General features: G+C 34.4%; 1 long non-coding RNA gene across 1 annotated transcript in view; it reads right to left on the bottom strand.

Moving 5' to 3' along the window:
• The window catches only part of LOC138133922 (uncharacterized), a 53,614-nt gene extending 47,182 nt beyond the window's left edge, over positions 1–6,432 (bottom strand). Inside the window, exon 1 of the long non-coding RNA XR_011160568.1 lies at positions 6,254–6,432. This is a non-coding gene — a long non-coding RNA (uncharacterized lncRNA). The remainder of the gene's footprint in view (positions 1–6,253) is intronic.
• Positions 6,433–22,249: the final 15,817 nt, after the last annotated feature.

Raw genomic sequence — 22,249 nt, 5'->3', positions numbered from 1 at the left:
AGATGTAGCCTTCAAGATGAATAGTCGATAAATACAAAAGAAAAGCCAGATGATGCAAGAACTATTTAAGGACAACAATCTGTACAATGATTTACCGAGTACTGTGGCCAAGCGCTTAGCGCGCCGTTTTGCATTCGGGAGGTAGCGGGTTCAAATCCCAGGGCCGCGGCCTGACCTGGGTGGTTTTTTTCAGGGGTTTTCCCACACCACCACATCTCGATATGAGTACAGGTCAGTACTCACCCATCAGTACCTTTACCACCTTCCCGTCATCGTGGCTGAAAGGCGAGAAAAGCCTCAGCAGCCCGCCCTCGCTCGAAAGGGAATGAAAAATTGCACCCTTTACCTTTTTATTGCTGGTCATTGTCAAAGAATAATGTTTATATTTGAACCCAAAATAACTTGGAATCTGGAATCTGAGGCGTTGCTGCCAGTTGCCCTCTAGTTCCGCTACTGGTCGCTACCGTTCATACCTCTCCGTGATTTAGTCCTAATAATATTCAAAGCTCTCGTAAAGTTAATTTGAATGGAATTTTAGAAACTAAATTTACGAGCCGGTCTAGGGGGGCCCGGGGCTCGCGATTTTACCGGGAGAATTTATATAATGGGTCGGCGATCAAGTTAAGGCTTAATACCGCGTAACCCGATAGGGCTTGCATGTTGCAGGATCGCTTGGAAAAATATTTATCGGCGATCGGAACAGAAGTAGCATGCTAAGTAGCCATATTTAAAGTACAATTAATTCCCATGACAAGCTCATAGGCGATTTCTCGCAATTTGTGCGGCCGATTGATACGGGACGCCCCCGGATCCGGTTAAAACCCGTCAAGAATTAACCGTGCGAACCGATACTTCGTCTGAATAGCTGAGCGTATATGTTTCTGGCCACTTTAAATAAAATTACATTGGTAGAAATCTAATGGAACATTTATACCTTATAGAGATGAACGTAATAGCATTAAGGTAGTCGAAGCTTGAGTCTACTTCATTCTGTTCTTTTGTTAACCAATGCCGACTCTATGTTTGTCATGATAATGTCAGATCATTCATTTCGATATCTGAAATAGTTAAGATATTTATGAAATGAGCAGTAACGACGCTACGTTCTTAACAATGCAGGAAGATGCCTCCGGACAAACTTATTCGAGAGAAATTATAACGCGCTCGTTACGCACCATAAAATTAACATTCCTCCAGTTATGTTATGTCAATCTCTTTTAATTTATTCACCTCTATCTAATAATCACTTTTGCACTACGTGCAAAAATACATAGCTCTCCTGATTTGTCAAGGATTTTTACGGTCGCGATCATTTACGATTTTCACATTCACTTTCAAAGAGAATCACTTCGAATGCGGGTTAAGCTGTCCCTTTTTAACCATATTATATTGACATTAAAATAAATCGTCGTTATTCAACCAGAAAGTTGCATTAAGTAGGTAATAGCGTTGTAAATTTTCGTATTATTAGTTTTACCAAAGATACAACACCTGGTAATGCGTTTTATAAAATTGCACCTCAAAAAATTGTCGTTTTCACAAAACTTGATGGCATATTGAGTAAACAAAGTGCCATTATAGTCTTTTCATAACATTTATTATATCTTCTGACGTATTCATTACGTTTTGTAAAAATTTTAAAAAATTGTTAAAACTATCTTTAAGTAAATATTAAAACGGCCAAAGACTAAAGTGTTTTAGTTTCGCTATAACTATCTTCATTTTGAAAACAAAGATATGTATCAATATAGAAATTAGATATCCTAAAGACCAGATAACTGTGTAACATTTGCTAAGTTGTTTCAATAAAACGATACATTACGATATTTCATTTTAAATAAATTGCAGAAACGTGTAATACTGCAGATAATTAAATACCTAACTCCCACATTAAAATTTATATCTACCTAATAAACTCCTTTGATATTTAATTACGAGTTGATTATTTTCTATAAAGTAAACAAGTTTTCACGTTTTCATTTCTTAAACTGTAGACTCGGTCGGGTTTAGGAATGTCAAGTATATCTCTTGTACTGTTAAAACGTAAAATGCAGATACGTACGTCAGGACATGTCGTAATTAAGACATTGGAGGCTTCGAACGATTAGATTCTATAATCTACCGCCTTACGAGGGACTTAAATTAGTAACTTAGATAAATTCAAGATAATTACTGTTGTCTGGTTTGATTTATGTGTAAATGTCATAATTTGGTTATTAGGAAAGTTAAAAAGGATTAAAATTGTCAATCGTCGACCTTCTTTCAATCGTCAGACTTTCAGTACATCGGCGCTGTCAACCGTCACGTCAAAAACATAACAAATTAGAAGAGGATATTTTAGTTTGTTTTGAATATTGTTAGCGATATATTCTTCTTGTGGTCGGATCATTTAATTCTGTGGTTTTATGATCACCGGTTTGCAATTGACAGCAGATGTAATTGGTTCACATAAACATCGACAAGTAAATTTCACAGATAAGGATTTTTACAGCAGCTGTCTCAGTAACTATCAGCCAGCCAGCTGCTAAATTTACAGTTCCTAAATATGTATGTATACGATTTTAAAGATTTTTTACCATGTTGTACCTTTTGATTTTTACGTATACAGAGTATTTCACGAGTGATAATGAGCCCGGGGGAATTTAAAATGCAACCCAAAATACATTTCCAAAATTGACGTGGCTATTTAAAATATCGTATTGTTATGAAATTTAAAAATTTAAAATTATGAATCAATGATGGCTTTGCTTCCAATAATTTTATTTGCCACAAGTGACATTTACGGAAAAAAAACCCTTCAAATTTACGAAACTGCTCAGCTAATATGTTTTATGTTTTTTAAATCAAAAAACAAAAATCCACGGTAACTTTGGAAATGTATTGTGGGTTGCATTTTCAATTTCTTATTTCTTTTGGAAAATAAATTAAATGGTAATAATTCAGAAATGTCTATTTTTTTTAATTGAAAAGCAATTTGCACATTGATAACAACTGAATTGGTTTTTAACAATTATTTGAGACATTTTATTGAGAGAGTGTTGCCTCAACGAAGTAGATCTTTGCTCTATGTCTCTTTCAGTTGTTTATTATTCAAGTTTTACTTAAAGTTATATCAACTGAAATATCAAATCTAACCATTTTTATAGGTTTTGGTATTTTATTTTTTAAAAGTGGGTAAAAGTGCTTTTTAAAAAATGGATAAATAGGTAAAGTCCATTCAAAAATCAAAAAACCACCACCTGTTGCTTTAGGTTGGTAAAATTTAAAAAACCCTAGGTAGATATTTTTTCATATTATGTTGGTAACTATAAATTATGACATTTATTTGATTCAAAATAAAATTCAATTGCTTTGAATTTCGTTCACATTGTTTTATTAGCAGTACGTTTCATTTATTTATTGATTCTTATTATTTTTACTTAAACATGCCTAGAAAAACAAGACACTACTTAATAAACATTTAACCTCAAAATTACAAGTCTCACCAAATTTTACACTAGACAGCGTTGCCGGTAGCAATTATCGAGGAAAATGCGACGTTGGTGGTTTTTTGATTTTTGAATGGACTTTATAAGTATAATTCTTTTTCAGTGATAATAGTAACAGATATTTAAAATTTCCTAAAAAATTGAAATTGTAGTAGAATTATCTAATACATTTTTCAGTCATATTTTTTATTTTTTCGTTTAAAAAATTCAAACCAATTATGTAGATCGGTGCCAAATTTTAATTTTGCTGTAATTTGCTTGCCGCTGGCTAAAATTCTAATTTGACACCAATCTGTTTGAAATAAATTTTTTAAAATCGTCAAAATTATTCTTATATTTACCAAAATCGTTTCTCGTGTTTGACCATAAAATTGTATTTTATGCAAAAAATAAACTTTTTTTTCCAAATTTCTTTTTGCCTTTCTCTGGTAATTATGGTTAAATTAGTATGAATTTTATCATAGTTAAATTTGGTTGACACATCAATAAATTAACATTCGGTTTTTATACCAATTTTCTTTTCTTTTTGTTCGTTCGCGAAATAGTTATTAAGCGTTGTCTTGTCTTGGCTGGTTTAAAACTAGATGCAGCAGTGTAAAAGTGTTGAGCAATTAAGTTGGGAGTTAATAATTCATTATTACTTATCCTGCTGTTCCAATAACGGCAAATTAAAAAAAATAAAAGAGCGCTCGTCTCTGTTGCAGCAGCGTTATTACGGTGTTGTTCTAATAGGTGCACCAAATTAAAAACACACATTATAATGGCCTTTGTTAGTGTTTTAATTGCGCGTGATTACTTTTATTGAACACCTACCGAGATTCTGATTATTTTTGCCTCGCAACAATTACTGAAAATCCTGGAGGCAACAGTCTCACGGTACAGATTTGAAACAATGCATTCAAAAGCAGAACAAAGAAAAAGCAAACTTTTCAGCCGAGTAAATTTTTAATGAGTGCTCTGAACCGAAAGAGAGAAGGTTAAGCCGGTACAGAAAAGTGGAAAATTATGACTAGAATTACAAGCCAAGTGGGCGGACTGGCTGCTATTTTTTTCTTGATCACCTACACTTGTTGCAAAACTTTGCCTTTGATAATGTTAAGCTGAATAGTTTTCCTTGGCGCCAGATAGCCCAGCACGCTACCCATCGATATTTGTTTTAGTGTCTCTCTTCCGATTTCGTCATTAGGCTGGGATTGGCACCGTCGAGATTATCAATATTGTAAATACAATATGTAAATTAATTTATTCGTACGCTAATGAAACTGTAAGGAGCAAGCATCGAGCCTTAATGATATCTGTCTGTGATCTTTGATCTTAATGATTATTTTAAGGTGCACGTGTCAATTAACAACTCTTCATAAAATATTGGTTTGTTTTGTTATCGCCACAATCGATTCTTAGTCGACCGTCGATCTGATTTACATAATCACTACTATACTGGAAGATAATAATCGGGAGATCTTTTAATTGGGTCGATTACCTGTCGATTTTTCCTGAAAAATACTTTTTACTCGTTCCGCGAACACATTATTAATCGATTTATGCAAATCACAAGTGCAAGATTGATCGAAGCGTCGGTGAACATGATTGAGTCATTAACGTGGCAATTAAATATAAGTCAGGGGTCGCGACTCGCGCGCCGTCGATGTCTTCAAGGTTACTCAGAAAACTGAAAGCTCTCCGGGCTGGACCTCCCCTTGAGGGTTATAAATATTCATCGATTGGCGGTAATAATGGGTAAGGTATCAAAGACTCGATATTAGCAAGTCTGAATTATCTCAAATTTATACGTCCGAGTAAAGGTTGACGACTACGGCGACGCCATCACACTCCTGTGATAAATGTCTCAGAGTTTACGACATGTCTTCGTTGCCATCCACCAATTGTTGCAATAGCAAATCCTGTTTTAGCAGAAAATTGTATATGTCATTCTCCACTTAGACACACAACAAAGTCTGCGGAAGATACATCTGAAGGAGCGGCGAAGATATCGATGAAGTCCGAAGTGTGAAGTTATGGTATGGAAGTCCGGAAGAAAAGAATGCTGAGTAAACGATTGTCTGTAAAAGCTCTCCAAAGCTCTTGGAGTTCAGTCCACTCTAAGCAAACAGTAGCTCTGAAGGTGTTTTAATTTTATAATTTTAGTATTTAATAGTGTATTGTGTAACGAGCACGAGCACGAGCATGAAAATGAGCAATTCTTACGAGTCCATGCTATATTTTTTCTCCGATGTATCGGGTGTTCATTTCAATTTCTCCTTAAAGTTGGCGTTGAAGAGTCGATTGTGAACGCACCACTCGTCAGTCTGCAGAGTTATAAAAACACAAACACCGCAAAATGTGAGGTTAGATTTAAACAGCATAGCCGTAATCGGTAACCGTGGTGCGTTCACAATCGACTCTTCAACGCCAACTTTGAGGAGAAATTTAAAAGAACACCCGGTACAATAAATATTAATAATTGCACTGATGACATCCATCTGATTATGTTTTATGCTTCATTTGTTTGTGTATTTTTTGCATGATATCACAATTAAGGATTTTCTTATATCCCCTGGACAGTAAAGATTGTTTTTGTTGTTATCGATTGTGATCTGTTGGGGCCTTTTCCGGTGGCTAGACGGGTGGCCGGAAAATCCTTTGTGTGAGGTCCACTGGCTGCTTCCATCCTTGTACAGAGGTGCTTAATTGCGACTACCGTGCTTGTCCGACGCGTTGTTAGTGGTAACTAAGTCGGGACGGTCGCATACTAATGGATCACTTACCGCCAAAACAGTTCGACTCCGGTATGAGCTTCAATTAGGATAATTTAGATTGATTTGCTGTTTAAAATCGGCCTCATTTGAATAACATTCTGAAACGAGCCGGATGAGTAAACGAGTTGGGACTGTTGGGGATTTTCACCGGACACCATTTTTTCCCTGGTTATCAACCGCGGTAATGCCTGAAACAAACAAAGACGTCAGTATTTGTGACAAGGTGAATGTGCAAGTGGAAAATTTATGGGAATTTAAATCGGTACGAGGATACGTTATATTCACATAAATTCCCGCTACTTTACAATAAAGTTCAATTGATAGAGACACTGAATATTTACATAATATCAACGTTTATTCGTGTTGGACTTTCGAATACAATATGACTCACGCAGGGACGGACTTTTCAGAAAATGCGGTATGCGATCAGTGCACGGACTCGTTCCAGTGTGAAGTTGTTTGTTGTGATAATAGCGAGTAATGTATGTTGCGTGTCTGAAATATTAAAAGTCAACTGATTTCTGATTAAGTCGACAATAAATTCTTCATTCTAACACAAAAATGAGAAATATGTTCTTGCGTGTTAAATAATCGAATATCTCGAATTCGGAAAGCGACTGTCAAGAGTGTCGATAAACAAAAGCAGCAGTTCTGTCAGCTCTAGAGCTTTTTCATTTTCAGTGATTAGGGAATGCAACAAAATGATGCGCGTCCCCACACAGTCAACTGCCAGATCAGCTCGTTTATCTCTACTGTCTAGGACATTAGTGAATACTACTTCTTGTGGCTTCAAGACAACACTGAAGAATTTAATTTTTATCTGAATTTATGCCATGGCTTTATGTGAATTTTTGCCTTAGGTAAAACTACTACCTACTGCTCTTTCATATACTTCATCCTATATTTTTTTTTAACAATTTTTATTTATCAACACTGTCTTTATACCATATTCTCTACATTACAACTCGATTGAAAAGTTCAAAAAGATTTGCAAATGTTACCTAATCATGTTGTAATCAACGAAATCACCAGAAATATGTCTTAATCGTCTATTTCGAGGAAATTATTTTTAGATGTGCACTAAGAAAGTGTGAAGACCTTTCGTATGTCATGACTTAAAGTTTAATCAAATCTGTTAAAATGTTATAATTTTGAAGAAATATTTATATTGACAACATAAATTTGTTGGATTTTCTTAGGAATGTTATTAATTTTTATGAGACCTCCAACCTGATTATCTCTGTTTTTAATTTATTGAAACAAATATGTAAAATTTTTATTATCCATATCTGAGTTAGCAAATTTTCTCACCAATACAGAATGGAACCTGTTTCAGATCGTCAGCCTGATAACAAGCAGTTCTTGGTACTTTCTAGAATCTATATTTCATCTTTCCTAATAAATCTTTAATTCATTCATATATTTTTAAGAAAGGAATTTCTTTATTTCCCAGAAAATAATCTCTTATATATGTAAATAATGACGTAAATATTAAATAGAAGCTTAAATAACAATGACACAACTACATCACACGCAAGAACTGTTTTAGATTTTAAATATGCAAGACAGCACGTGAATAAAAGCATTTTGACGTATGAGCTGCAGTTATATTGTCACCCAAGTTTTTATTTTAATATTTATAAGTTTGGATTTATCTACATAACTGCCATATACTCTTAAAAATGTGAGATAAAGACATTGTTATTTTCTCAGTTTTATTTTATGGTTGTGTTGTATCCCAATAAAATTTAACATCAACATAAAAAGTTAAATATTCTTTGGATGCAAAAAATAGAACTTAACAAAGCACAATAAACACGAGGTCTCTGATTGTTTGTTAGCGAGAAGACAGATACTTCAGGATTATAAAACAGTGCAGCCATTATTCTAACAAGGAACAAAATTCGCAACACTGTTTCTACACGTTCATTTCGATGTAAACATTCAATGGAAAGGTCAGTGTCAGACGTTTGTCTTTGGGTGATGATACTTGTCGTTGATTACCTAAACTATAATAACAAAGTGCTAAAATTTAAATAAGGCCATTAATTTTGTTTTTGTTGATCAAAGCCGTGTTGATAGAAAATATTTTTAAAAAGAAAATGTTTGTTGTACTGGTACAGGCTGTATCCGAATTCGACCGACAAGCTTTCAGAGCAGATTCTACGATCAAAAATAAGCATAAAACTCTTAATACATATGGAGTCAAAAACGCTTAGTTTGCGAGATAATCAACAAAAACGTAAAAACAGTTACGATCTGATTTCCTTGGATTTTATGGAGTTATCTGTGCATTGAACAGGGAGGCGAAATTTTGACAATTTTTGTAAATTGTACATAGCTCCTTTTTATTTTTGTACGTTTCATCAAAAAATTCCACCCGATTCTTTTTGTTGCTGGTAGAAATTTTCAGTCGATTATCTCGCAAACTAAGCATTTTTGACCCCATATGTATTAAGAGTTTTATGCTTATTTTTGATCATAGAATCTGTCCTGAAAGTTTGTCGGTCGAATTCGGATACACCCTGTATAAATTAAGAGTGTCGGCGAAAAATCTAGAGAAAAATCTCAGTGAAATCTAGAATATTTTATAACAAATTTTGGTTTAGGTAAGATTAATTAATTACATTTCATAGTTTGACACTGATAGTTATTGACATTAGAGTACGGTAGGTTTATTTTCCAGCGCGACGACTAGATTTCAGGCTCGAGGCGAAGCCGAGTATGTACATGTATGTACCACGTGCTCTGTATCTTTGACCGTATAGGTATAAGAATAAGGAATTTCCCAAAAATGTTTGTTTAATTCATGTTCGATGCTTGGCTCAAATGGCGTTGGTAGAAAAACACCATAATTAATTAGAAAAAGCTGTCATCCATGTTCGACAACATTTTGACCACGGCGAACACTGTGAAGATCACGGGTGCGTCCGATCAGAGTGAATTAACTCAGCGATTAGGTTTATCGTAAGTCATTTGAAAGAAATGGTTGGTAGAAAAGCGGTATTGTCGCAGTGCAATGGCAAAGGTTAACTCGTGCAACGATCCAATTACACTAGCCCTCCCATGTACGGACATCCTGCGAGGATTTCGTGGTGGTTACATCAATTAAAGTACCTCTATAACAGCATAAAAGTTTTAACGCGACATTCCGTGAACCGACCAGAATATAATATCCATTTTATTGTGCTTGTAACTCATGTGGTTTCGAGTTTGGCGTGTGGCTATCGTAAAAGTTTGTGAGGTGCTCCCCCGCCGGGGAAGCCCACCTATATAAATCGTCGTGTATTTTATTAGTGTACCGGCGGATTTCTGTCATCTTCGATTTATTACAGCTCAGGAAAATTTTCCTCGACAACCGGCGAAATTAGAATGAGTCATCGCATTATGCTGATTTGCATCTAATCTGAATAAAGTGAGCGTATATGTGCAACCTATTTTGTTCGAGTTTCGAATGAATTACAGTGATTCGGTGACTTTTGACCTCTTATTAATATGTTTCATTTTGGTCGGATGGCCAAATATAGATTTATTTATGCAACGGCCATAAAAAACCGTGCATTAAACTGTACGAATGATTACACATTCACCGTGTTTATCTTGTTTTGTAACAAGAGACGTAAGTACCTCATGAAAAAATGCATTGCATTTACATAAAGACGAATAAATGGAAATGAAATATTTAATTTAATTTTATTGCAGTAATAAAAACGCGCTTAATCATAACTTTAAAGCGATTTTACAAATTTTATGTCGTTATTACGCAACTGCAATTTGCCTCCCCACAAAGACAATCACTCCCTCAATCTCGAGCTTTAGTAGTTTGTAATCATTTTTTACTACCTCACGCCTTGTAAAGTACTACGTAATTGAGTATTGTCTTTCACTTAGCTTTATGGTGGGCCGTTAGTTTTACCGCAATTACACACGAAAAAGAAACAACGTTGAAAACTCGTAATGTTCAATTTTAAATCAAAATTATATTCAATAAATATTTCATAAAAGCGAATACAATGACTAGCACAAAAACTACGAAGAGATTGACAGTGGGAAAATAAATAAGAAGGAAAATAATTATTGTAAAAAAACAAAACTTTTCCTCTTTGAAGACGTAACGGAGATGAAGAGTAAGTGGGGAAAAGAAAATATACCAAAAAAAGAAATAGAAATGGATAATAATCAATAAATGAACGTAAAAATTGAATGATATGAAAATAAAATAAAACGAAAGAAGTGATGAAATTTTTTGTTTTACAGTTAATCAGGAAGACTGATATTATCGGGTGTTCCTTTAAATTTATCGTCAAAGTAGGCGTCAAAGAGTCGATTGTGAACGGACCACGAATTACAGATTACGGTTCAGCTGTTTAAATCTAACCTCACTTTTTACGTTGTTTGTGTTAAGTGTGTTAAGTTAAAAAAAGCAAAAATCTGACTAGATGAAGAACATACATAGACACTTAACAAAAATATTTTTATACAATTGAAAAATATCGAATAAATTAAATTCTCACCAATAAATGTTAAGAGGAAAATCCAACTTTCGTGTTTAATGGTTGGAAAAAATTTAAAAACAATGGGCCGTATCACGACACCCTTATTAAATTTAATCATGACTCTAATTACCTTGGTGACGAATTCATCTCTTTCTGGCAGGTTATAATTGCATAAATCTATATCGTTTTTGTTTACTTTAATCATGATTTTAGTTATCGGCAACTTTAATAACGGTGTCGTGACAGAGGTATTTTCATATTTGGTGGCGGAAACAAAAGACTGAGAAATGTCAGAAAATTGTATTGTCAGTGTCAAATTTCTCATAAACGCCGTAAAAAGGAATGTCTAGGTGAATTTAAATTTTCGCTAAATAGATTGAAAAAATAAATTCTAAGGAAACCAATTTTTGTCAGTGCTTCAAAAGGAAAAGTTATTCTCATATAATCAAATGTATTACAAATTATTTCTCTAGTTCAACGACGAATAACTTTCTTATTGCCAGTTTACTGCATTCCTGTCGAAATCACGAACGTCTTTGAGAAATTTGACACTGACAATACAATTTTGTGACATTTCTCAGTCTTTTGTTTCCGCCATCAAATATGAAAATATCTCTACGCCCCCATGTGTTTAAAATTATTAAATTTTAGGATCCCTAATCAGTATTTTCAAAAAATGTCGTTTTGATTAAATTTGATTATTTTTCGTTATGCTTGAGAAAACGGATTGTTTATGACATTTCCGCAAGTTTCCAACGGTGAAAATATTGATTTATTTTTAAAACAATTATGAACCATCCTAAAGATACAAAACTAAAACAGAAAACGTTCGAACGGGATGAGTTTTTGCCACACTCAACTAATATAGATTATGTTGCAAACAACTTGTCAACAAATTTTTCTAACGTCAGTGTTCTTCCAACTCTGAAGTCTTACGCTTAATTTCATAATTTAAATGCGAACATACGGTTGTCAAGCGGTGGAGCTATAACTTAAATCTGTCTGCTCCCGTAGAAAAGCATCTCGAAATTAAATAATAAATATAAAACCGTGTCTTAATATCTTTATTTAAAACGGAAATTTTAAGTGGCTCGTTTTTCTCCGCCATTAAAATAAATTGCCACCGTGGTGACTGAAAGCAGGGACAAACCAGACGAAATCAGGTCGTAAAAATTAATTATTATTATTATCTAGGATTGCTCCAGTAATTATCCTAGCCGAGCATAAAAAATAGACATTGTGCAGTGATAATTAATTTGTATTTAATGTTTGGACAATGGACATTTAAGCTTTGAGTAAGTGGATAATTGCTAAGGCGGTGTTCTTTGTTCACTCTGAAGAATCACTAATAGTGTTTAAAAGCAACGGAGGCGGAACGGAAATCATAATTTTAAATGGTGTGAGAGTCGAGTTCTATTAGAACATCATTTCATTTCCATGATGATCAGCGTGAAGGAACAACACTTCGAAAGTGTAGCAAATATTAATGACAAGCTTGCTCCATTCAAGATTGAAACATTCCTCCTAGAGCTTTCCCAAGAGCTTTTGTGATTTTTCAGCCGTCACATTAAAAACGTCAAAAATACGTTTCAGCATTTAAAGACTCCAGCTAAAACCGAAGAAGTTAAAAACGACTAAACTGTTTATGATCTGGTCACAAACGATTAATTATTGGAATTTATAAAGCTCTTAAACTATTACACCAATTATCGTAAATTTCAAACGCAGGTAAGCGTATTTTTAACACAACGTTTTACCTTTCACATACTTTTCAAAACAGTTTGTTTTTCTATTAATTCACTTTTACTCCAAAGCAAATAGCTTCCGTGTTTGTTTTCACACTTTATATCGTTTTCATATCTTCCTTAAGCATCCACCTTTTCTCCTTGTCTGCCAACCATACACATCTCGTTCCTTTTTTCTCCTGTAAAACGTGCTGAGGTTCTAAACCAAAGTGATGACACCAACATACAGGGTGTTATTGAAAGTTGTACAGATATTTTAACCACGAGCTGCTGGCTTCATGTAGAACTTGGAAAAAATATCAAAAAAATTCTGTCAAAAAATAAAATGACATTTATTTTTTGAGCTACAATTTTTTTAAATTGTTTTTAGTGTTCTACGTCGTCCTACAACCTCGTAGGTAAAATTTCGGCACATTTTAAAAATACACCCTGTATATCATGTTTTATAAAATGTACGAGTTCTACATGAAGCCAGTAGCTCGTGGTTAAAATATCTGTACAACTTTCAATAACACCCTGTAGAACAGAAATAATATTTAACAATATTTCATCTTCTTCCTTAATCCCATTCAAATTCGCATCGAAAAAAAATTGTTTAGCTCTTAAATAATACTGAATGGCAAATTACTTCTTGCAGATTAGCCTCAGCAAGATAAATCTTGTAACAGAACTCTATTATGTTGATTTAGTATCAAATTTCGCCGATTCCGTTTCCATCGAATCCCCGTTATAAATTTGTGTATTTTATCGATGAACCTGCTTGGTCCTGTCTGCGGCGTCCTCGCTCAAAAGACCACACCTTGACGCTTCCAGATCCTCCATTCGTCTTCGATAGACTGGTTGCCGGTCAAGCTGTGAATATCTATGATCCGAGTATATTTTGTGGAGTTTTCGGTGATGCTCGACGGGAGAGCACGCGATATCAATATAATGCTGTTGGGAGAAGCCGTAGATCAAGTCCTCAATGATGGTCGCACATATCTTAGCCATTTCCACAAGGCGGATGGCGGTGTTCATCGATCACGGTGTGCGGAGATCACAGTGACATAATAGAACGTTCCACATTGCCAGCTTTATCAAAACACCATCCATAATTCAATAGCAGCCCAGGATGCTCTCGCATTCCCACGATGTTGTTGGGCCTCGTATACGCATTTTGCGAATGCCTCTAAAAAGTGACCAGAGAAAAACGATAGCGGACGTTGAAACATATAATTGAGCGATAATAGTGGTATGATTTATTTTGCATTTATGCTGTGACATCTAATGAATATGTATAACAAGAAAAACGTTAACAATCAACAGTTACATAAAAAATTATATTAATATGAATATTAATGTTAAATGAATGATATAAATACATGTCGGAGTAGAGTAATAATGAGAAATTTTCAATTCAACGCGAGTACATAAAAAAGGACGTAAAAGAAGTAAAAGAAGTACAAGAAAACTTGCAAAATAAGTGAAATTAAAAAATATGATTGACATCAAGATATATAGAGCGAAAGAGAATCGGAATGTAAAAATGATCTTGCGACAAACATAATGTTAATAATGTTAATAATAATTTGCAGTTCTCTTTATTTTCGAAGAGAAAACCCTACCATAGGAGAATATATTCAATTGTAATATCTTGAATGTATGACAGTTTTTACATACACGACGGATATTTTGGTAGAGTATTTCCTGAAAAGAAAAATTAATTTATGAATATCTATAAAAATATATTTTTTGTCAAAAAAAGTGCAAGTTTTTTCATTCGTTTGCGTTCGTTCATAAAATATGTGATTTTTGAATCGGTCAAGAAGCGTTAAAAAAACTGCCATAGCGGTTCATTTTTGCAGGCATTTTGCGTTAAAAAAAGTGCCGTAGCGTGTCATTTTTTAACGCAATTATAACATTTTTCATTCATAATTAGTAGTTTTTTTAACGAGTTCGTATGTAAATTGGGATTTTTTTGGCCCAATTTAAAACGCGAGTAAAACGAGGATTTTAAAGGTCCACGGGTTCACACAGGAGAAAATTTTCAAATTTTGAGAATGTCGAAAAAATTGTTATCTAAACTTACGGGCGCCAAAAATTTTTTGTATGCAACTCGTTAGTAAAGTATCTTTTCTTACTCGGCAGATTTGCGCACTCGCTTCGCTCGCGCGGCAAATTTTCCTTCTCGTAAAAAAAGTATCACTTTACTCACTTGTTGCATAAATAACTACATATTAATAACCTTTTTCATCTTTTTCTTTAAAAAAAAAATAGTCCAATCAAGTCACTGCATATTAATGCACTACTACAATCATGGGAATAATCTATTTAAAAAATTAGAGTTTGAGAAAACTGAAGAATATGATTTGGTGGAAAATATGAACCATTAGTGTGACAAATCTTAACAGAAATTATTAGTTCACGTCTTTGACTTAGAACACACGCCAAAATTTTTTTAAATGTTTCTGGATGACGTAATGTATGGTCCACAACCGATGATTATTATTGTTATTCCATTAATTATATGACAATTCTTTATAAAATTATATTTTATTTTTCCTCTTAACATTGTAGTTTAACGAGCAATTTATGTCACATTCACATTTCAATTTGGTTGTAAATTTCACGTGGCTACATTTACGTTCTTCTTTATGTTCCACGGTACATCAAAATTATTTTCTTTTACTACTCAAATTTGCTCAATTAGAGCTTCACACCTTCAGAAGAGCTTTGTACAAAAGCTAGCTAATTGGTGTTAATACAACAATTTTTCCCCTTTTGTGTTTAAATAAACTGATCCATTAAGCAAATATATTTGCTCAATCATGCTTACCGCAGAAACTAATCTCTCACCAGCGATGGACAATAAACTATGTTCTTACGCCATATTTAACCGCATCTGGCACAAATTCAATAGCACAGAATCCTTCAAACAACATTGTAAGTACACAGTTCTATATTTCATAATCGCTTTTCAGTACAAACAATTTCTACAGTTTATTCATTTCTTGGATAAAGGTGATGCAAATTACCATTTATTTAATTTTTAGCACATCCGACCAACCAAATCCCAAATCTAGCGGGTGTTCATTTAAATTTCTCGTTAGTTGGCGTTGAAGAGTCGATTGTGAACGCACCAGGGATTACGGATCAACTCTTTAAAAATAACCTCACTTTTTGCGTTGTTTGCCTTTTTTACTCTGCATTGAAATAAAAATAACCCAGCTGCTAAGCTTCGTAAGATCAAATAATTCTGGAAACAAGAATGTGTTTGGCAAAATTTAATGTAATGTAATGTAATAGTGGAAATTATCGCTGCATCGTGAGATGTAGGCCAGTGATATCTCATCGCAATTTACGAAGAAAATAAAGAAAATCGTTTTCGGATTTGTAAATATTGACCGGGTGATAAATTTTGGCATGTTGGTCAATCGAGCGGTTTGGCAAGGTTATGAGGAAATAGCGCCTGAGGTCCTTGCCATGCCGTCGCTATCGGTAACGGCGTGTTACGCAGCAGGGATGTCCTTATAGGGTAAGAAGTTTACCTACTAGTGTCCACCGCCTTTAGCGCTTCCTTTTTTCGTCGGCTCGCTCAATTTAGACCGCTTTCGGAGGTGCAAATTTAATTATTTATGAAATAGAAAGCGCTAGTTATGTTTTTTTATGTTGTTCTGTACCAACTTACTTTCTTCATCACGATTTGATAATAATCGACCTCATATGGAAATCCGTCTACAACAGAAAAATTGTAACATTTGTGCGTCGAAACGGTTTTGAAACGCTCGCTCTGATGATTGAAGATTCGGAATCGCACTTCAGACACCACCTTGACCTGCTCACCAGGACGATTACGGTAAAGCGCGCGGCACCAACTGCGAGCTGCCGATAATCTGTTACCGATACTTATCAGCAGGATGCGACTGATAGCTGCCAACTGGCGCACTTGCCTCCATTCGAGCTTCAAAATGTTATTAATTATTGCTTCTCTACTGTTTCGGACCAAGACAGCAGCAATAAATCCCAGAGCAGAGCGAAGACTTTTCACTCGGTGCGAGGATGGGAGGATCATTTTTTCTAAGAAGAATCGCGCTTTGCTGGTCCACTATTCGACGTGTCAATAAAATATTGAACCACTACGTGATGTAACGCACGTAGTGGGCAATGTTTGTAAACTTTGCACCAGTCTCTTTCAAAATAAACTTGTTGGCAGTTATACAACGGGAAAAATTGTCACATATCAAAATACGCTGCCAGCAGATATTGATTAAAAATTGCCACTATATTATCAAGCTTAATTATCTGTGATTGATTTGTAAATAAGACATTTGAAACTGTTACAACAACTAACAACAAAAATAGAATGTTATAAATGTTTCATGGATTTTTTCTACCATTGTAAAGGGCACTTAATTGACATTAATATTATTTATTCATATGTTCTGGCTTTGTGAACATTATTAGGTATTATTAATATTTAAAAAAATGGGGAACGGTGTCGAAACAGGATTTATTTATCATTACGGATTTTCTATCAAGTAGTGATTCCTTTGAAAACACAATATTCTCATTTATTTTGCAATTACGTCCATTATTTATATTTTGTCTACAAACATAAAAATTCGGAAAACATTTTGAAACAAGGGCAATAAAAGAAAAATAGTAGATGTAGGATGTAAGCCAAAAAGTGCATCTTTTTCGTCCGAGTCTGAGTTTTCTGGCCGAGGCGCAGCCGAGGCTTGAAACAAATGAGGACAAAAGGCACTTTTTGGCAGAGGAGCACATTAAATTTTTTAGGCGACCGCACGAAGCAAAAGACATCATTGGAAAAATTACAAATTAATAATACATATTGTTAACAATTTTTTTAAAAATATTTGTTATCAGCTTGCCAACAAAACTAGAAATTTACTATTTGCAATACACTTACTTATTTACATAATTTATGGAATTATAGGTTTTGTCGGTTTAGTTACTAACTTATTTAACAGAACAACAGATGGCGCCACGGTCAGCGTCCGAAAAAGTGCGTCCGAAAAGAATTACCGTTTTCATCAAGGGTGTCTAAAAAAACAATTATGTAGGTTGAAACATTTATCGTGGTTCACCTTAGTTGATTCTTCTCCATCTAGAAATATGAATTATCAATAGCTGTCCAATTCAGAACAGCGTGCACCGATTGTAAACGAATTTTTTTAAGCCCAGCAGGGATGCAAAAAAACGTACCTATCTATTATTGGAATCAAAAAATTAGAAAATTCCTACATGCATGCTCGGCCTTAGATCAAATAAAACAAACTGTTTATTCCAGATTATAACAGTAATTCGTACAGTTTTGTTTTATAAGATTGATCTCCAAAATGATTAAGCGAACATCAAATCAAGAGGTTAAGAAAATCCATATATCACTTTTATTTGACCGTGATATACCGTTTCTTGCATTTACAATTTCATAATCTTTGCCATCAACTATGTGTAAAGACTTGCAATAAAGCTAGAAGCTCTTCCTTCTCGGAAAGAATTACAGATAACAAATTTAGTAACATCTCTATTACATCACAAATATTTCTTTTCTGATATCGTGCTTGTAGTAATTTTTACATAAACTGCAAGTGCAAGATTATCTTTTCGTAATCTGGTGTGCTTTTAATAACGTAATCCAGAGCTTTCGCAGCCATTTGGCATTTATGCTAATCTTGCAGCAGCCGATTAGAACTGCAATAAAATGAATCTCATATTTTGTTGGATGCATACTTTGTTATGTAGATTCAATTCTGTGGCAAGGAACGAGCGAAACCTGATAAAAATGCGCGAAGTGGCCGGGTAAGTAAACTGTAATTTCCGGGTAAACTCCGGGCTCTCACGTTGCGTCGCCTCTCCGACATGTTTATGGCAACTGAAGTTCAGTAACTTCTGTTTGCTGGCTATCTACAAGCAGTAATCGTTCACGAAACGCGGTTTTAGGAATCAATCAATCATTGCTCATCGTGGCATTATCATTTTCGCTGTCGGCAGAATATAGAAGCGCTTAGAAGAGACGGCTAGAGAAATTGAAGTCAACCAGCTTTGCCGTGCCGTGAGAACAATATTTTCAATCCCTAATTGGAAACATTGAATATATCGGTTAGATCTTTTCTTTTAATAGTAAATGTTCTACCTTTCAGATTTACGACCGTCTCAGTAACGCCTGTTATTGTAAATCTAACTTATTTCTGCGTTATACAAACCCATAAAAATTCAATTCGATATGAAACAACTATTAATACGAAAAGAGATTACAGAATCCAAACTAAAACAAATTTAAATGTCGCGGCCCCACATTAACGCTTATTCTTTGCATATTTAGACGAAATTTACACCCCAATTGGCGTCTTACTCAATTATAAAATCGTGATGGAGGAAGTGTTATTACAATTTTCACCTGTTATCCTATTAAAAAACAAAAGATTGTGTTACCTTTCGGGAATTTACGGCGACTTTAACTGTCCTGGACTTAATTAAATTTGGGAAAGAAGTGCACAAGCGGCGGACAGAGTGAAACGAGAAGCGATAAATATAAAACCCAAACAAACTAATTTTCATAATTAAATTGTCTCGGTTTATAAGAAATTTACGCACAAATACATTCCGATGTGACAGATTTTAAATTGTAAAATTTACTTTTAAGACAATCTCGATGCTGACACTACTCAGCGTGTTCTTCTACACAGTGAGAAAAATAAAAGATGGGAATTTATTGCGAACAATTTTCAACAGTAATTCAGATGTAAAAAGCAAACAAAGATTTTAAATATCCGAAATGAGTCCAATGAGGAATGGATTTGGTGTCTTGTTTTCAGACATACAAGATAAGAATTGTTGAAAACGTGACAAACAAACACCAAATGTGTTACATATTTATTGCATAAGAATTCAAAGCTTTAATTAAAAAAAAACATTTTTATTCCTGTCCCCCACCGCTTTCCGTCTCTGTTCTTTCCCTCCTCTTCCATATTTCTTTCATCCATCTTATCTCCCTTTTGTCTTCGTCCAGTATTTCTCCCCGTTCCTTTGTCTCCCTCTTTCTTATTACTACATCCATTTCACATGTGCGCGATTGCCTCTCTCTCCTCATACCACATCCTGCACCTTCTTTCCTCCCCTTCCATCCAATACCTGATTTCTCTCTCCTCGTTCCCACATCTGAATCTTGCCATCATTTTCCTTTCTCTTGCACTCTCTCTTCCCAGGTAATCCGAAATTTCTTCTGTCATACACCTCTCATTCTCCCTGGATTCTCTGATTCTCTCCCTTCTCCGTTCCTCTGGTAGTATTTCTCTCCCTTCTTCTCAGTGTCTATTCTCTTTTCTTTCCAGCATTCCGCCAGTATCCTACACTCTTCCCTTCCATCCATTTTGTTTCACTCTCAGCCTACTCTTCCCTCATTACTTAACCTGGCGTAACTTCTAGCACCTCTCCCTATCAAATACTTTTCTTCCACTCTCTCTACCTCTTCTTGTTCCTTCCATTCCCAGATCGAAAGTAACATTTTGAACATTCTAAAACATTCCCCTTGAATATTAACTACATTTTGAGATTTGGAAATAAAGAAATATTTTTTGAAACTATCTTTCTATTAACATACATGTATAAAAAAAATCTGATGGGAATGCTAAGAAGTCCAGCAATTTTTTTAAATTATCAAAATTGTTAAGGAGGCCCTATCCACTTTTCACACCGCTGCGCTGGCAAAAAAATTACTATAATTAATTTCTTTTTGTTGAATTCTAGCGACCATAAAGTGACAATTGAGCAAATGTTCAGTTAATTTTTATCCGTCGTAAAACACCCTTATTAGTTTTTTTTTTAAATTTTAATAATAAATAATTAAAAAATATTACAGTGTTTTTCTTTTGGTTTTCCTCTTTTGTCAATTGTGTTTCACTATTTCTCAAAACTATTTCATATTTACGTCACTTTGACATTTAATAGAGATAGGAAATAGTTTTGCGAAATGGTGAAATACAACTGACAAAAGAGGACAACCAAAAGAAAAAGTGTAAATTAAATAAAATTAAAATAATTATGAAATCCCCACGATGATTCGATTAGTAAAGTTAAGCAAGATCGGGAATGGCCAGTGTTTGGATGGGTGTCTTGAATACTTCATAGCTTCATTGCTTAATTTCAGTGTTGATCTTCCTTTGCTGAGCTTTCGTCATCTCTGATTGATGACGCATTTCTGGCTCATAATTATACACATAGGTTTCATCACTTATTGATGTTTAATAAATTCCAATTCTTCTATTTTCAAAGTCGATGAGAACAAAACCAACAAAACAGTAAAGTAAGTTTTTCGTTGCAAATCGTCGCTAGTGATCCATGAATAATAATGGTTTTTCTTCTATCTTTGAAAATTTTACGCATCCATAAATTCATCGTAAATAATGGTTGGAATCTGCTCTTGATTGAACGTTGTTATTAGTAGCTAGAATTCATTCCCACCCAATTAAAACCAGTAGTGGTAATCAATTCAAAACGACGAGCAAAGAAATGTCACTACACACTACACTTCACCAACAGCTGGGGCATCAAGATATTTTTAGTACGACCGATACCTTGTATACATTAAATATCAAAATAAAATGTGTAGGATCGCCATTTTCGTAGTTTTTTTTTATATAATTTCTCCCAGTGTTCTAAATGCCATCAACCTCATCAAAAAATTCAACATATTTTTGATTTTAAGTTTTGTCAGTTTCTGACAAGATAACAATTCAAAACTTGTACTACTTTCACATGCAGTAAAGATTTTAAGGGGAATCCTTGCGTCAATCCGTCACTCACCACATTTTAGGTTGGTAAGTTGGACGCAAATATTTGTTTACGTCTTCGACTTTATCCTTAATCGAATTTTTGTCGAGATTCGCGGCTCGAGGAATGCCGAATAAAAATTCGAATAATTTTTGGCAACGAAACTGCCTCGATTTATAAGAGATTGGCAGTGATCTTTTTCAGTGACGGCTGTTAAATTGCGAAATTTATTTTTATAAGGCGAGTAAAGTTAAACGAATTTTAAAATAACGCTCCCCATCGGAGGGAGATTCCATCGCCTTCTTTAATTGCGAATACCAAGTCCAATTAAAAATACACGCGCTAATTTGTAAAAATCGACGAACACGTCTCGGGGGCCACGAACTAAACATCCGCGCACCTTAATGAGATTCCTAATTAAACCTTAATGTGCCCCGTACGAATTTCTTTTATCAGATTACAAATTATCGAACGGTTAATTGATGGATTTCCAAATATTTATTGTGGGATTCGCTCGATAATTAATCAGACAACTCTCTCTGCCATATTTTTGTTATACACGTTCGCCTCGAGTATTGCCATTTTTATCCAGAGCCGGGCATTTTTAAATTCTCGATGAGAGAATAACAAAACGCTTTTATATTAACCCAAATTCGTTTATGTAATAACGAGAGCGAAAGTAATTATATTAATGACGTGTGAAATTAATGGCCTACATCGTGTTTGAAGATTACTCGTTGGATTGTTAACATTGAACCACATAGTATGCGGACACCTACAGCTAACATAAATTAATGATCCGCAATAAAAATAAGTCATTACTGTGGGATAAGAATTTTTGAGTAGGTATACAGGATATACAGTGCGCATTTAAATGAAAATTAAAGAAAAAAATTATTGCATAATTTTGCATTAATATCGAAAATAAACAGAAATTAAAGCCATTGTCCAAAAACATGTTTACGCGATAAAAATGTTTTTTATTTGGGAAG

This window comes from Tenebrio molitor, chromosome 6 (assembly GCF_963966145.1).
Source record: "Tenebrio molitor chromosome 6, icTenMoli1.1, whole genome shotgun sequence".
Classification (NCBI taxonomy): domain Eukaryota; kingdom Metazoa; phylum Arthropoda; class Insecta; order Coleoptera; family Tenebrionidae; genus Tenebrio; species Tenebrio molitor.
Note: the sequence above shows the minus strand (reverse complement) of the source record. Positions and strands in the feature narration are given on the sequence as shown.